We start from the raw sequence: 16,738 nt of genomic DNA, 5'->3' as shown, positions 1-16,738 counted from the left end.
TGGGGTCCTGGGATGGGCCCCACAATGAATTCTCTGCTCAATAGGGAGTCTGCTTCTCCCTCTCCCTCTGCCACTTCCCCTGCTTGTGCTCTGTCAAATAAATAAGTAAAAAATCTTAAAAAAAAAAAAAAAGGAAAACAAAAGAAGAATGTAAGACTGTAGGAGTGCCAGCCTGGTTCAGTTGGAGAGCATATGACTCTTGGTCTTGGGGTCGTGAGTTTGAGCCCCATGTTGGGTGTAGATATTACTGAAAAAAAAAAAACTATAAAAAATATACGACTGTATTAGAGAATGGAAAAAGCTAGACTTTAGTGTGAAAATCACACATGAAAACCTAGAGTTGTACTTCAGAAATTCTAGGACATATGCAGGGAGCAGAATATTGCCCTCTCCCCAAGGATGTCCAGTGGTATCTGTGAATGTTAGGTTATATTGCAAAGGGGAATTAAGGTTGCAAGTGGATGATATAAGGTTACTATTCAGATGATTTTATTTTATTTTATTTTTTTCAGATGATTTTAAAATAGGGAGATTATTCTAGATTATCTGGGTGGGCGTGATATAATCACAAGGATCCTTGTCTGGTAATGAAAAGGAGAGTTGGTTGGATATGATGAGAAGTACCCAACCTGTCATTGCTGGCTTTGGAGATGGAGGCTTTAGAACGGAAAGCCAAAGAATGTGAGCAACCTCTGAAAGCTGGAAAGGGAAATAATTCTGCCATAGAGCCTCCAGGAAGTAAGGCAGCCCTGCCAACAGGGCTTTAGCCCAGTTTGAGACCTATTTCAGTCTACTGATCTATAGAACATAAGATAATAAGCCTGTGTTATTTTAAGCCACTGCATTTGTGGTAATTTGTTAGCACAGCAATAGAAAGGAAATAAAAGAGTCAACCTACATTTGAACTTTAAAAGAGTCTACATCTTGGTCCCTCTAGGGGCATACTGATTTTATTCTCTTTATTCTTGTCCTTTTTGTTTATACTACAGTCAGTTCACTGTTACTCAAATATTTTCCTAGTTGGTTTTAGGAGTTTATTTTTTGGGGGTATGTGAAACCTAACTATGGTTCTAAGAGTCCTGTACAATATTTGCCACTCCCTCAATCCTGTTACCTTGTTCCCATTCCTCCCCTTAATCCTACCCTTCTCATCTAAGACACCAATCACTTTAATTTCTGGTTTACTAAATGCCCCCCTCTACCCTGCCTAAATGAACAAATACTTGTCTTCTTATATCCCTTTCGTTCTCACACAAAGGGTACTATCAATATTTTTGCCTCTAAGCAAAACTAACTTTCTGAAGTGCAGTAAATTTAGCACAAGAAGGCTACTGAATGACCTTAAGGAAATGCTGTTCTGCTTAAATGCTAAGGGCCAGATTGCAATGAATTAAAGCATTAAATGTGAGGGAACCAAAATACTACAGCACAGTTAACATTTAAGAAAATCTAATGCTCATCTTCAGTTAGGTTTACACTAGGTACTTCTAATCACAGATCCTGGTAAATGAATCTCACCAACTCTAGTACACGTGGCTAGCAGGGGGCTTTAACTGTGGAGTTGGAACAGACAAATCAGGCTCACTGGGAGGGTGTGAGAACAGGAAGACATTTCTAGTAACAGGTCTTTCTGTTCCCAAGTCCTAGAATCCTAAAGCTTTCACTTCTATGCCACAGCATTGTGGTCTTGGTCCCTAAGCCTTAAAGGAGAGCCCAAACTGTACTGTACTGTACTGAATGAGCGGCTCTACACAGCAGGCACTTTCCCAACGATGCATAACCCCGCCCAAAGTGGCCACAAACAAGATAAAATACCACACTCGAACCTAACCTCTCCCTCCAGTCATCTCAATGTTCCGTGGCCCCTAACAAACTATTCACAAGCACCCTCCTAGCTCCTGCTTGCGGAAACGAACATTCCCAGGACCCCGGCCGTTTCGATTGACGTTACTTCCGGGGAAAGTAACCTTTCTCCGGCGGTTGCCGGACTGGAAAGGTCTCGCGACATTTGCTCCCGCGAGATCTGCTTGCTCACTCTAGCGACGACATCCTCCTCCTCCTCCCCGCCGCCTTTCGGCAATCTTCGCCAGTCTCAGCCTCGACCAATCTGCACTCAGATGGCATGGATCAGGGTCTCCCCCCGAACCCCAGTCCACACTGGGCGTCAGGCGGCAGCGGCGGGGTGCGAGCTGCACGAGGCCGACGGCAGCGGCACTGCGGGAGGCCACGGGCTGGCGACGATCTGTGAGCGTGGGCGGGGCGGGGGTAAGCTAGCTGAGTAGCGGCTCGATTGTTCTGGCCTGGCTATGGCGCCTCTCCTCCCCCCCGCCATGGCTCCCCGTGTCCCTGCTCCGCTCCTCTCAGTGAGTGAAAGTGGCCGCCGCCGCCGCCGGCCCAGCGCCCGCAGCCGCCTCAGCGCCGCCGCCATCTTGGGGTTCCAGGAGCCGCCGAGGGAGCGAGCTAGGAGCGTCCACGCCCAACGCAGTCACCGTCCCACGGCCTCAGAGAGCGAACCGCGGCTCCACCGTCGGCGGGGCGACCCCCCCCTTCGGACCCCGCCCGCACCCCGCCCCCCCTCCGCCGCCGCCGCGGCGGCGGGGCCCGGCGGCCCGAGGTGAGGCGACTAGACGTGGGCGGGCGAACGGAAGGGGGGGTTGTGTAGGCCCCGTTGCGCCCCTCTCTGCGGGCGACGACTGGGCCGCGTCTTAAAGGGGCCGTCGCCCCCGGCCCTTGGATTTGTTGGGGTTAGTGGGGAGGATGGGTGTGGACACTCCCCGTAGGGTTGGGACCTCAGGGACCTGGGCCTCGTCCTTCCCCCTCTCATACCTCTACAGACCTGGGGTCACGCGGTGACCTCAGATAGCCGAGGGAGCCCGTGGGGCGCCCACACGTGGGGACTGTGTTAGACCAGGTGCACGTGGGACCCGGTGGGGCGGTGTCGGGCTAACACGTGTGTGGGTTTGGGGGTGGGGTGGGTCAGGACGGGGGCTGGTTGAGCTCAAGTGGGAACCCTGTGAGGGCTTTATCTGTCCTCTTAAACAAATAAGATCTAAGAGCTTAAGAGTATGCCAGTTTATGGGGAGCAAGTTGGGATATGGGTAAATGGAGTATGCTGTTTGTTGGTGTTAGGTGGGGACAGCCTAACACGTGCACATATTTAGGAGTGTGTAGGGGACACCCATTGTGGTCTTTTAGGTTTTTGTAGAACGTCTAGGCAAGTGTCATCCAATTTTGACATTCCTACTTGAGCTTGCTGATGAAAACTACTACTTCCGTAATCAGCTAGGGTGGAAGCCCCCTACAGTTTGGGAGCGATAGAGCCTAAGAAGGCACTCAACTATTTTAGTTTACAGCCAACTGTGCCCGAATTCTTTGATTCATACACTGTTTAGTTTCATGTTTGAGTACTTGTTGGTAGGATTGGGAGATGGAATTAGGAGGTTGACCTCGAAAAAGTCACAGGTAACCAGTTACTTTTCCAATCAGTGGCTTTCATGATTTTCTTTTCCAAGGAGATTTTCACTGTGGTTTGCTAGTGGTGGCGTTTTATTTATTTATTTTTAAGTAACCACTTTATTGCAATATAATTCACATACCAAAAATACTGTTCGGTGATTTTTTACTTTTTAAGATTTTTAAATTTATTTATTAATGAGAGACAGAGAGAGAGAGAGAGGTGCAGAGACACAGGCAGAGGGAGAAGCAGGCTCCCTGCAGGGAGCCCGACGTGGGATTCGATCCCAGGACTCCAGGATCGCGCCCTGGGCCAAAGACAGGCGCTACACCGCTGAGCCACCCAGGGATCCCCTGGGTGATTTTTAATATACTCAGAGTTGTACAACTTTCACCACTGTGTAATTCATCACCCCAGAAAGAAGTCCCATTAGCAGTCACTCTCCCCTCAGCCCTTTCCCTGGCCCTTAGCGACCACTAATCTATTTTCTGTCTTTGTAGATTTGCCTATTCCGGATATTTCGTACAAAGGGAATCATACAATATGTGTCTTTATGTGACTGGCTTCTTTCACTTAACATGCTCTCAAGGTTCATCCATGTTGTAGCATGTATCAGGATTTTGTTGCCAAAAAATATTCCATTCCCTTTGTGTTTTATGCTTGAAGTTCTCAAGCTCTTCCTATAAATAAATAATTTGAGGTTATTATATGGTAAAAGTCACATTCCTACTACATAATAAAATAAATTTGTATTTTTAAGGGTTAAATTCTGTTATTCTAGTCTACTGTGTTCTTTTTCTCTTTATTTTGTTTCAGTAGAATCCAAACTAGTTTTTAAAGATCGTCGTCTCAAAAAAAAAAAAAAAAGATCCTCGTCTCTTTTAATAGGAAAAAATTATAAAGAGGACAAATGTGATTAGAAAAGTTTATGACTAATAAAAACATTTTTGAGTACATCAGGGTGGAAATGTGATGTCTAAGCAACAGACCGTAAACTATGGTGTTATAATTTCACTTAAATAATTGCTTGTCTTTGTATTACCAAGGAATGGTATTCCTAAGAGCCTTTGAGTGCTGTTACTTGTGTAGACACAGGGCTAGGGAGGGAGTAATAGACACCTCTCTGCCCTCAAGAGGATTAAAACTGGCTTGGGGATTTAACGTCAACGTACAAGTTGACACAAAATATAAATGCCGGGATCCAGTGAAGTTTTGAGAGTTTGGAACAGGATAGGGTTAATAGGATACTTTGAATTTGTTTTTTTTTTATTTTTTTAATTTTTTAATTTTTTTAATTTATTTTTTATTGGTGTTCAATTTACTAACATACAGAATAACCCCCAGTGCCCGTCACCCATTCACTCCCACCCCCCGCCCTCCTCCCCTTCTACCACCCCTAGTTCGTTTCCCAGAGTTAGCAGTCTTTACGTTCTGTCTCCCTTTCTGATATTTCCCACACATTTCTTCTCCCTTCCCTTATATTCCCTTTCACTATTATTTATATTCCCCAAATGAATGAGAACATATAATGTTTGTCCTTCTCCGACTGACTGACTTCACTCAGCATAATACCCTCCAGTTCCAGATACTTTGAATTTGTGTGGCAAAATAAATGAAGTTGATGACAAGTTTTTTTTTTTTTTTTTTTAAGATTTATTTACTTATTCATGAGAGACACACAGAGAGAGAGAGAGAGAGAGAGAGAGAGAGGCAGAGACACAGGCAGAGGGAGAAGCAGGCTCCATGCAGGGAGCCTGACATGGGACTCGATCACGGGTCTCCAGGATCACACCCCGGGCTGAAAGGGGCACTAAACCACTGAGCCACCCGGGCTGCCCTGATGACAAGTTTTAAGTTGAATCTTAAGCATGAACATTTTGATATGATAGGCTGTAGCGTGCAGAGGATGAGAAGAACATAGTTGCTAATAACTTATTAAACACCTATTATGGACACTAATCCTAATCATGAGGGCTCTGGTCCCACCTAATACCATCATCTTTGGAGTTGGATTTCAACATATGATGGAAGGGGGCACAAACATTCAGACTATGGCGGTACATTAAGTTAGGAATTCAATTACAGAGCATTGGAATCGCTTCTAATCGTGATATAGTAGGTTTGCTTAGGGTTGAAAAAATCACGAAGCTTAATGCCTGGCTTTAATAAGTACATAATAGAGATTTCTATATATGTTAGGTCAGAAGTAGGAGATTAGTAATAGTAAATGTAGTTGACAAATTAGATATTAAAAAAATTGGGATTAAATGCTATTCATACTTTTTTTTTAAAAAAAGATTTTATTTATTCATGAGAGAGACAGAGAGAGAGGCAGAGACATAGGCAGAGGGAGAGGCAGGCTCTCTGCAGGGAGCTGGATGCGGGACTTGATCTGAGGACCCTGGGATCACAACCTGAGCCAAAGGCGGATGGATGCTTATTCACAGAGCCATCCAGGTGCCCCATATTGATACTTTTAATGGACTGAAAGACAGTGAATCAACTGTGTGAGGTGCTTTTATAAACTTTCACTACCAAGGATTGACAGCCTGTGTGATGGTCTGTAAAGCAGGGTTCTTTTTCTTTTTCTTTTTCTTTTTCTTTTTCTTTTTTTTTTTTAAATATAGGCTCCATGCCCAGTGTGGGGTTTGAACTCAGAACCCTGATATCAAGGGTCACCAACTGAGCCAGCCAGGCACCCCTATAGAGCAGAGTCCTTAACGTTTTTTATGTGCCCTGCACCCCTTTGCAATTTAAAGAAGCTTGTGAATGCCTTCTCAGAATATGAGATATATTGTATAATATATTATACATTTAAATATATAATATATAGTTCCCATATTTATTTATTTATTTTTTTTATTTTTATTTATTTATGATAGTCACAGAGAGAGAAAGAGAGAGAGGCAGAGACACAGGCAGAGGGAGAAGCAGGCTCCACGCACCGGGAGCCCGATGTGGGATTCGATCCCGGGTCTCCAGGATCGCGCCCTGGGCCAAAGGCAGGCGCCAAACCACTGCGCCACCCAGGGATCCCATGTTCCCATATTTAAAAAGTAATTTATGATGTAAGAAATATCCTTTTTATTACTGAATTAAATAACTAGTGAAAGTCTAATCTTGCTGGGCTGTGCTGCCTACCTTCAGACTTGAAGGAAAGAAATGCTAATTTCAGTTATAGGTTACTGAAAATAAGGATGCAGATTTTTTAAGATTTTTATTTATTTGTGAGAGAGAGAGAGAGAGAGAGAGAGGCAGAGACATAGGTAGAGAGAGAAGCAGGCTCCATGCAGGGAACCTGATGTGGGACTCGATCCCGGGACTCCAGGATCACATCCTGGGCATGAAGGCAGGCACTCAATTGCTGAGCCACCCAGAAGTCCCAAGGCATTGTTTTTATTTTTTTATTATTTTTATTTTTTAAAAAAGATTTTATTTATTTATTCATGACACACACACACACACACACACACAGAGGCAGAGACATAGGCAGAGGGAGAAGCAGGCTCCACGCAGGGAGCCTGATGCAGGACTCGGGACTCCATCCGGGGACTCCAGGAACACGCCCTGGGCCAAAGGCAGGCACACTAAACTGCTGAGCCACCCAGATGTCCCTGAGACATTGTTTTTAGACTAAGAAAGATTTGAGTTTGAGTCCCACTTAACCATTGGGTAGGCTACTCAACTTTTTTTTTTTTTTTTTTTTTTAAGATTTATTTATTTTAGAGAGAGAGAGAGCACTTGGGAGTGTGTGTGTGGGGGTGCACAGATGAAAAGAATCTTCAAGCAGACTCCCTGCTGAGCGTGGATCCTAGGACCCATGAGATCATGATCTGAGCAGAAACCAAGAATCAGACACTTAACCAACTGAGCCACCCAGGTGCCCCAAGCTACTCAACATTTTTGAGTTTCAGTTCTCCTTATCTGTGAAATGGATGGGGATAATAATTTTCACTTCTGAAATTAAATGACATGTTAACTGTAAGATAGCATATTAATGAAAATTGGTTTATTTTTGTCTTTGAAGAAATAAATACTCCAAAGACCATGACATACATTCTATTCTGATTTGGGAGAAGGGAAACTATTTGTTATGTAGTCGGAAGGAACAGCCTGTATGGGATATAGGATCTACTCAGGGCATTCAAGCATAGAGTTCATCTTTTGGTAATGGTACTAAAACTATTCTTGTAAAAGAACAAATAAAGTTCTTTCAGGTTTGCATGAAAGAACTAGCTTTCTTTGTAAGAAGTTAGTAGCTAAGTAGAATAAACTGTGGGTAAATCTTTCATATTTTTGCGCATGAACAAACGACTAGTGAACATAAATATGGTAAAAAGAATGTTTGGGTCACTTTATTCCTGAGAATGTTGCTGAGTGTTGCCAGAAAGCCAACAAAATGTTAGTCATTCCCCGGAGAGGTATGAAAAAGAAAAAATAAAAATGGACTGCATTAATTATCTTGGTACAAAACCACAATACAATCCACTCTTAGACTATAGAATGGATTCCAATTATTGCACCTCAAGGAAGAATAAATTAAGCAGGAGGGAAGTTTCCAGAAAATGGCAATATAAATTATGAAGGCAATGGTAAGGCTTTCACATGAAGATAAAGAAATTTGACTCCATGATGGAATAATGAAGACTGGGATGAACTTGATTAAATTAAGTTGAATTTTGAAAAACATGAATTATAATCCTGGAAATTGAGAACTAGTTTGAAAGATGAATATTGCTTGACAGGTATATAATGAGTTGTTTGTTTATGAAACTTATTAGCACAGAAGGTGTTTAAGGCTCAAGAACAAACCAGACACAGTTGTAAGGGTTACAAAGCCAGAGACTTTTGTGATCTAGTCCTAGTTTATTTCAGGTCAGCAAACCATTTAATGATGCTTGTACCTAATGGTTTATGAAACTCCTTATTTTGTTCATTCAATAAATATTTATTGAACACCTAATGAATGCTTTTTGACCCTCCCAACAACAATTTGTTGAGCACCTGCCACACTCAAGGGACTATGGTAGACTCTGGGGATATACAAGTGAATTAATGCAGGTGTGTGTATATGCATGGAGAGTATAGAGGGTCTGCAAAGATAAACACATTTTTTTTGTTTATTGTTTTCTTAAAAATTTTTATTTATTCATGAGAGACAGAGAGAGGCAGAGACACAGGCAGAGGAAGAAGCAGGCTCCATGCAGGGAGCCCAGTGTGGGACTTGATCATGCCCTGGGCCGAAGGCAGGCGCTAAACCACTGAGCCACCCCGGGGTCGCCCACTGAATGTTATTCTAATGTTAGTAATAGTTTGCCTTTTTAAGAGTCATTTTTATTTATTTTTTATTTATTATTATTTTTAAAGATTTTATTTATTTATTAGAGACACACACACACAGAGACAGGCAGGGGGAGAAGCAAGGACGTAGGACTTGATTCCAAGTCTCCAGGATCACGCCCTGGGCTGAAGGCGGCGCTAAACTACTAAGCCACCAGGGCTGCCCTAGAGTCATTTTTAAAATGTAATAATAGACCCAAGCCCTGGGCTGAAGGCGGCGCTAAACCGCTGAGCCATTGGGGCTGCCCGACACATAGTGTTTAATTGCTATATATTATCATCTAATTGAACCCTCTCACTTTACAAAGAGGCTTGTGGGACCTTGAGAGGATAGCCAATGTTCCTAAAGTCTGTCTGGCTTGTCAATAGCATTAAAGTCACAGCTTTTGACTTCAACTTCTCCATCCAACCATGTTACTTCCATAGAGGATTGTAGTACCTTGTAACATCATTTTTTTCAAGTAGGCTCCATGTCCACCCTAAGATCAGGAGTTGCACGTTCTACCAACTGAGCCTGCCAGGTGCCTCTAGTAGCATGTAGTTTAGTTAAAATACTGCTTGATAAAGGTATTCTTTTGGATACCATGATGGTGGCTATGACATGAAAATTTTAAAACCCATAGGGTTTTACAGCACAAAATTAACTTTAATGTGTAAAAATTAAACAAAGATCATTGAGGAGGTAGAGAGGTCCCATGAAGGAATGTAGAAAAGAGAATCTAATTGTATTAGAAATGTGTGAAATAACCTTACTAAAAAGGGAAGAAGGGGCATGCTGACCTAAGTAATCTTGGAAATGAGTGGAATCTAAGACAAAAGGAATTGTACATAAGCATTGTAGTCTAATTGATAAAATTGTATCCCGTGAAGGTGCGGGTTAATTCTGATACTGATATGTATGTATACTGCAATTGAACAATTAGTAAATAGATGGTAAGAGATGGGCTCCTCACTGTTATTGTGTGAATTTACAGATAAGGGGAGGAGGCTAGAATGATTCATGTGGTAGATTAGAGTTGGGAACATCAGCATGAACTCATGTTTAGCTTAATACAGATGGTTACATATTGAAATATTTGTATATGTGTATACATGCTTGTATTTATATACATATATAATATACAATATACATATAAATATTACATATTATATATAATATAATACAGATTATATTATAAATATTATAAATATACATATATTTCTGTGGTCTGTCAGCTGATGTTAAAAGAAACTCAGGAGCAACACAAGATCTTAGTTTCCAATACCATTATTTAATACAAGGAACAAGAGCTCCTTGGAAAAATGGCTGATTCTAGGATGGGGCAGGAAATATATAAGGTGAACCTAGAACATCTTGTAGTGCCAGAAAGTAAGGAAGTGCTCTAACAACAAAAACCACTCACCACCACCACCACAACACAACCCCATGAGGAGGAGGGTATGTCAGGAGCCAGCTGAAAGAGCTCTCAGTGGCCAAAACTGGAATGATTTGAGCAGCAAAATAAACTAAGCAGCATTGGATTATAACCTGTAATATAAAATCAATATTTTTGAGTCTATAATGCTCTAAATAATGATTGAGTGAATGAATATACTGTTTGAAATACTGCCTTAGTGTAGTTTTATGCCCTAGGAGCCTCTGGTTTGCTTGAGGTTGTTCAGACAGTATTGAAGTTGAAGTATGTGGGACTTTGGAGTCAGACTTCTTGGATTTCAGACCTGGCTTTGATACTTCTGGCTGTGTTCACTTTCTGTAAAGTGGAGGTTATAATAGTGCCTAGGTCTTTTTTTTTTTTTTTTAATTTATTTATTATTTATTTATTCATGAGAGAGAGAGAGAGAGAGGCAGAGGGAGAAGCAGGCTCCATGCCGGGAGCCCCCGACGCAAGACTCAATCCCGGGACTCCAGGATCGCACCCTGGGCCAAAGGCAGGTGCCAAACTGCTGAGCCACCCAGGGATCCCCAGTGCCTAGGTCTTAAGTGCGGGATACCTGGATGTGTCTCAGTGGTTGAGCTACTGCCTTCAGCTCAGGCTGGGAACCTGGGATCCTGAGATCTAGTCCTGCATCAGGCTCCCTTGCAGGGAGCCTGCTTCTCCTTCTGCCTGTATCTGTGTTTCTCATGAATAAATAAATACAAATGTTTAAAAAAGGATTAAATGAGTTAATGCATATATAAAATACATATGCATATGAAATGTTTGGCACATAGCTCTCAATAGAATGTTAATCTGTTGTATTTGATACAAGATCAAAAAATTGGAATCGCTTGTAATGGAATCTCCCTCCCCACCTCACCAGACTTCTTAAATAGAGGAAAAAGTATAACTTCAATTTAACAAGTGTTTATTGAGCACCTAGTTTGATGTACACAATATCTGCCTTGTTCTAATTGACTGTATAATGAAGAGAATGAGTAAATGTATTTAATGTTAATAAAATCATTACACATCTAAGTGACTAATAGAGGATTAACTATTGAACTGATTGATAGCTAAAATTTCCCAGCACTTGGTGAGGCATCTCTCTTTTTCACAAGTAACCATTAAGCAGGCTAAAGCTATCTTCCCTTTGCTGAGGAATGAAATGAGTTGCTCAAGTTTTCTGGGCTGTTGAGTTCAGTCCTTTAATTTCTCTCTTATATGAGAACATCTTTTTCTGAGCTGTATCATTCTCTGGAAAAGGTAAGTGTTTTCATGAATCTAGCTGTGAAATTTGTTGCAATAACTGGCTCTTCGGTAAGAGATCTTCAGCTATGTTTTCAAGTTTTTAATTTGATGAATTGTTATTAAGTGAGTGCTTTTCACTACAAGACTTATGGAAATATAACCGTATGAAAATATAACCTCTAAAATAGCATAACTTGGATACCTTGGTGGCTGACCGGTTGAGCATCTGCCTTCGGCTCAGGGCATGATCTTGGAGTCCTGGGAGTGAGTCCCGCATCAGGCTCCCTCTATGGAGTCTGCTTCTCTCTGCCTGTATCCTCTGCCTTTCTCCCTCATGAATAAATAAATAGAATCTTAAAAAAAATCATAAAATTTTTTTAAGTTACCATGTGGAAAGGTCCAGTAAATACCTCAGGAAACTGTTCCTCCCTTTTGGATTTTTTGGTTTAGTAATATATAAACCCTAAATGCTTAATAAATAGGGTTTAAACTTATTCAACCTAAGGTTCTGTCTATAGTGTATACTGCAGAACTCCATAGAGGCAGTTATGCTAGTAAAGATACTTATTTTATTATTTTAGTAAGATGTTTTTGTTCCCTGTCTTGGTGAAGATACTCTTTTAGGAAGTTGATACTTTCCTAGAAGAAAGCAAATGCATTGTAATTGATTTTTTAAAAAATCTTTGTTAACATACTTCTTTTTCATATAGTAGTGTAATGTCATTAATAACAATAGGGAAGGGAAAATGCGGATAGCATTTTTTTCTTCCTCCATATGCCTTTAAGGTAGGCCAAAATATTTTCTTTGCCATTTTAGGAGTTTATGAAAGGGCCATCCTTTTTTTAGCTGGGAGCAATTAAAATGCAGGTGTTATTATTTCTGAAACTGTTTTGGGTAAACTCTGGGCTTGTTAAATTGCTAGACTGTGCCCATGCGCTTTTTTTTTTTTTTTTTTAAGATTATATTTATTTATTCATGACAGACACAGAGAGAGAGGCAGAGACACAGGCAGAGGGAGAAGCAGGCTCCATGCAGGGAGCCCGACGTGGGACTCAATCCCCGGTCTCCAGGATCACACCCCAAGTTGAAGGCGGCGCCAAACCACTGGGCCACCGGGGCTGCCCTGTGCCCATGCTCTTGTAGTGATTCCTTTGAGCAAATTGTTTCTGGCCTACTTGTAGAGGGCTCTGTTGGTCTTTGTTATTTGAGGACAAGGTCTTTTCCTCAATCAGTGTCTGGTATATAGTAGCCTTTTAATGAATATTTGATAGTCTGAAAGAAAAGTTTTGGTTCAACTGGGGTTTTATTTAAAGAGTGCATTGGGGGTGCTTGGATGGCTTGGTTGGTTAAGTGTCTGCCTTTGGCTCAGGTCATGATCTCAGGGTCCTGGAATAAAGCCCAGAGTTGGGCTCCCTGCTCAGCAGGGAGCCTGCCCCTCTCTCTACCCCTCCCCCTGCTTGTGTGTCACTCCTCTCTTTCTCTCTTAAATAAATAAATAAATAATTTTAAAGAGTGCTTTGTGATTTATTTACATCTTCTTTGCCATGCCTTAGGGTGACCAAAAATTATTGTTCAAATGTGGATACTTTTGAAAATGAAGGGCAACAGACTATTTGTGATTATGCTTAGGACAGCAAACTTATGGGTTTTTAGGCAAACCAACTAGGAGGTATGCCCAAGTCATGAGGCTTCTTTGTTTTTGTTATAGCAGTCTGGTGGTGAAGAATTGGGGATTTGGTGTCACAGTAGTAGATCTGAGTTCTGATTCTAGCTTGGGCAAATTATTTAGCTTAACTGAGAATAAGGTTTGAGTAATTGTGGTGATTAAAAGGGCTGGTATTATGAAAGCACCTAGGACAGAAAAGCTCTTTACACTAGTGTGCTCTTATTCATTGTAGATTCCTTGTCCTCTCCTCCTATCTTGCCATACTAGAGTTTTTACTTTTAACAGAGGCTCGCTGTGAAAGCTTTTTTAATGGTTAAGATTAACTGAAACATTTCACTAAAACATTTTAGTGAATGCAGGAATGTTTCTTAAGCCATTGAACTTATTTTTTGTTAAATTGTGTAATATGGTGAGTGGGAAATGAATATCCTATGAAACCTAATTACTGTTACTCTTTCTCAAAATATTCGTGAAAAACTTTTTTTCCCAATTATTTTTTGCAGAATTGCTGAAAGATATTTAATAGTTTCAGTTTGGCAAAATAGTCACTTGTAACCTTTATTTCAACTTAATGGATTCATACAAATTTTAATGGTTAGAGAAAAAACAGTTTGAGAATTTCACTAAATTTCTTATCAGTATATATTTTAAAGATTTTTACTTATTTACTTGAGAGAGAGTGTGTGTGAGCACAATCAGGGAGAGTGGCAGAGGGAGAAGTAGGCTCTCTGCCTAGCAGAGAGTCCAGCATGGGGCCCTCTCCCAGAACCCCAGGATCATGACCTGAGCCAAAAGCAGAGGCTCAATCAACTGTGCTACCCAGGTACCCCTCTTATCAGTATTTATACTGTGCGGAATTATTTTTTCTCTTTTGGTATTTGAGTTATTTTCCCCCTATATTTTTTGAAATTTTCTAATTTAGTCAATTTTAATTATTTGTGATTTTCTAAAGGAAATTAAAGAAAATCAGTTTTCATAGACTTTATGCCATAGTATAGGCATCCACACTATGACCAAAAGAAAGTATTCTGGTACTAAGACTTCAAGCTACTTCTGGTGTTCCATATGATTCCTTATTTACCAAACAGCATATAAGATAATGTTCAAAAGACCTAGAGTTAAGAACAATCACAATGATATAGATGTAATTAAGAGAAAATATTAGGGAAGACATTCTTGTTTATCAGTAAGGGATACTAGTTAAGCACAGCATATGTTATGCAAGCTTTTATTTTTTTATTTTTATTTTTTAAATATTTATTTATTCATGAGAGAGAGGCAGAGACACAGGCAGAGGGAGAAGCAAGTTCCATGCAGGTACCCTGATGTGGGTCTCCAGGATCACGAAGGAAAAATTTCTTTCCCTGTTGGATTGTTTCTCAAGAATCAGTGTGACCAGGGCACATGGGTGGCTCAGTGGTTAAGCATCTGTCTTTTTCCCAGGTTGTAATCCTGGGGTCCTGGGATGGAGCCCTGCATCAGGCTCTGTGCAGGGAGCCTGCTTCTCCCTCTGCCTGTGTCTCTGCCTCTCTTTCTCTGTGTCTCTCATGAATAAATAAATAAAATCTTTAAAAAAGCAAAAAAAAAAAAAAGTGTGACCATGTAAGTGCGGATCTTTCTTTGGACTCTGTTCTGTACCATTGATTTGTCCTTCGACCAATGCAGTATACCATCTTGATTACTGTAACTTACAGCAAGTCCTTTTTTTTTTTTTTTAAGATTTATTTATTCATGAGAGACACACAACACACAGAGGCAGAGACACAGGCAGAGGGAGAAGCAGGCTCCATACAGGGAGCCCAATGCGGGACTCGATCCCGGGACTCCAGGATCATGGCCTGGGCCAAAGGTGGGCGCTAAACTGCTTAGCCACCCAGAGATCCCCTATAGCAAGTCTTGTAGTCAGATAGTGTGAACTCCGCGAATTTTGCGTCTTTCTTTCTTTCTTTCTTTCTTTCTTTCTTTCTTTCTTTCTTTCTTTCTTTCTTTCTTTCTTTCTTTTTTTTTTTTAAAGATTTTATTTATTTATTCACGAGAGGCACAGAGAGAGACGGGCAGAGACATAGGCAGAAGGAGAAGCAGGCTCCATGCAGGGAGCCCAATGTAGGACTCAATCCCGGGATTCCAGGATCATGCCCTTAGCAGAAAGGCTGTCACCCAACCACTGAGCCACCCAGACTTCCCTGCTTATCTTTTTCAAACTTGTTTGGACTGTTGCTTTTCCATATAAATTTTAGGCTGAGTGTGTCAGTTTCTTCAAAAACCTTCCTGGGATTGGATTGGAAATCTATAGATAAGAGAGGATATATGGGAGAGAATTGACATCTTAATAATGAATATTTCAATCCGTGAAAACTTAGTAATACGTATGTCTGACAAAGGAATTATATCTATAATATATAAAGGACTCCTATATAATTCAATTGTAAAAAGACTAGTTTTTTCAAATGTAGTCAAAAACACTTTGATATGTCAGAAAGGAAGTTATATAAATGGCCAATAAGCATGTGAAAAGGTACCCATCAGTCATCAGGGATCTAGAAATTAGAATAGCAGTGATAATACAATTATAATACCAAATGTTGGCAAAGATGAGAAGCAGCTAGAACTCCTGTTCATTGTTGGTGGAAACGTAAAATAGTGGGACCATTTTGGAAAATTGGTGGTTCATTATAAGGTTAAACATACGTCTACTCCCTCCCTAACCGCCCCCCCCCCAAAAAAAAAAAAAACATATATCTACCTGTTGGCATGGCAGTTCCATTCCCAGGAATTTATCCAGAGTGGACCTAAATGTCCATGAAAAGATGAATAAATAAACTATGGTTATATTCATAGCGGAATCTGATTCAGCAACAAAAAGGAGTGAATTCTTGATACATGCAGTAACATGGGTAAATCTCAAAAACATGCCTTACAAAAAGAATGCAGACACCAAAGTGTATGCAATATGATTCCCTTTCTCTAAATTTCTATACTAGAAATTAATTAATCTGTGGTGGTAGAAATCAGAACAATGATTGCCTCTGGTAAGAGTAATTGGAAAGAAGCACAAGCCTGAGAGAACTTTCTGGGGTAATGAGCTATTCTTACATATCTTGATAGGGAGATAGATTAGACATGTGTATGCGTATGTCAAAACTCATCAAACTATTTAGTATTTGTTCATTTCAAAATGTAAGTAATACCTCAATTCATAATTTTTCATTTGAAAAAATTACATGCAGTATGTAGTAGGAATTTTGAAAAATATTGAAATTAAAAAGTAGAAAGTAGAGGTCCCTCTTAATCCAGTTCCCAGAAATAAACACCTTAAGTTGCTTGGGATGTAACTTTTCAGACATTATCTAGTCTTACAATGTAATGGTTTTAACCATTACATTGGTTAAATGAGGGCTTGGGAGTCAGATTATCTGGATTCAAATCCACATTCCCTGTTAAATTGTACAACCTTGAGTAAGTTACTTAAAGTGTGTAAGTAACACGATTCCTTATCTGTAAATGGGATAATAGTAACAATCTCTTTAAACAGAAAATTAATGGTTGGGTTTTATGTTCTTAGGGATTTAAAAAAATTTTTTTTTAAATTTTTATTTATTTATGATAGT

At 40.5% G+C, this 16,738-nt stretch overlaps 1 protein-coding gene across 1 annotated transcript in view; it reads left to right on the top strand.

The window, feature by feature from the left end:
- The first annotated feature begins 2,126 nt into the window (after positions 1-2,126).
- Positions 2,127-16,738, top strand: part of INO80 (INO80 complex ATPase subunit) — a 129,138-nt gene continuing 114,526 nt past the window's right edge. The window contains exon 1 of the mRNA XM_025473152.3: positions 2,127-2,614. The gene's annotated coding sequence lies outside the window, so the exon portion shown is untranslated. The remainder of the gene's footprint in view (positions 2,615-16,738) is intronic.

Source organism: Canis lupus, chromosome 30, assembly GCF_003254725.2.
Source record: "Canis lupus dingo isolate Sandy chromosome 30, ASM325472v2, whole genome shotgun sequence".
Taxonomy (NCBI): Eukaryota; Metazoa; Chordata; class Mammalia; order Carnivora; family Canidae; genus Canis; species Canis lupus.
This window is presented reverse-complemented; position numbering and strand designations above follow the sequence as displayed.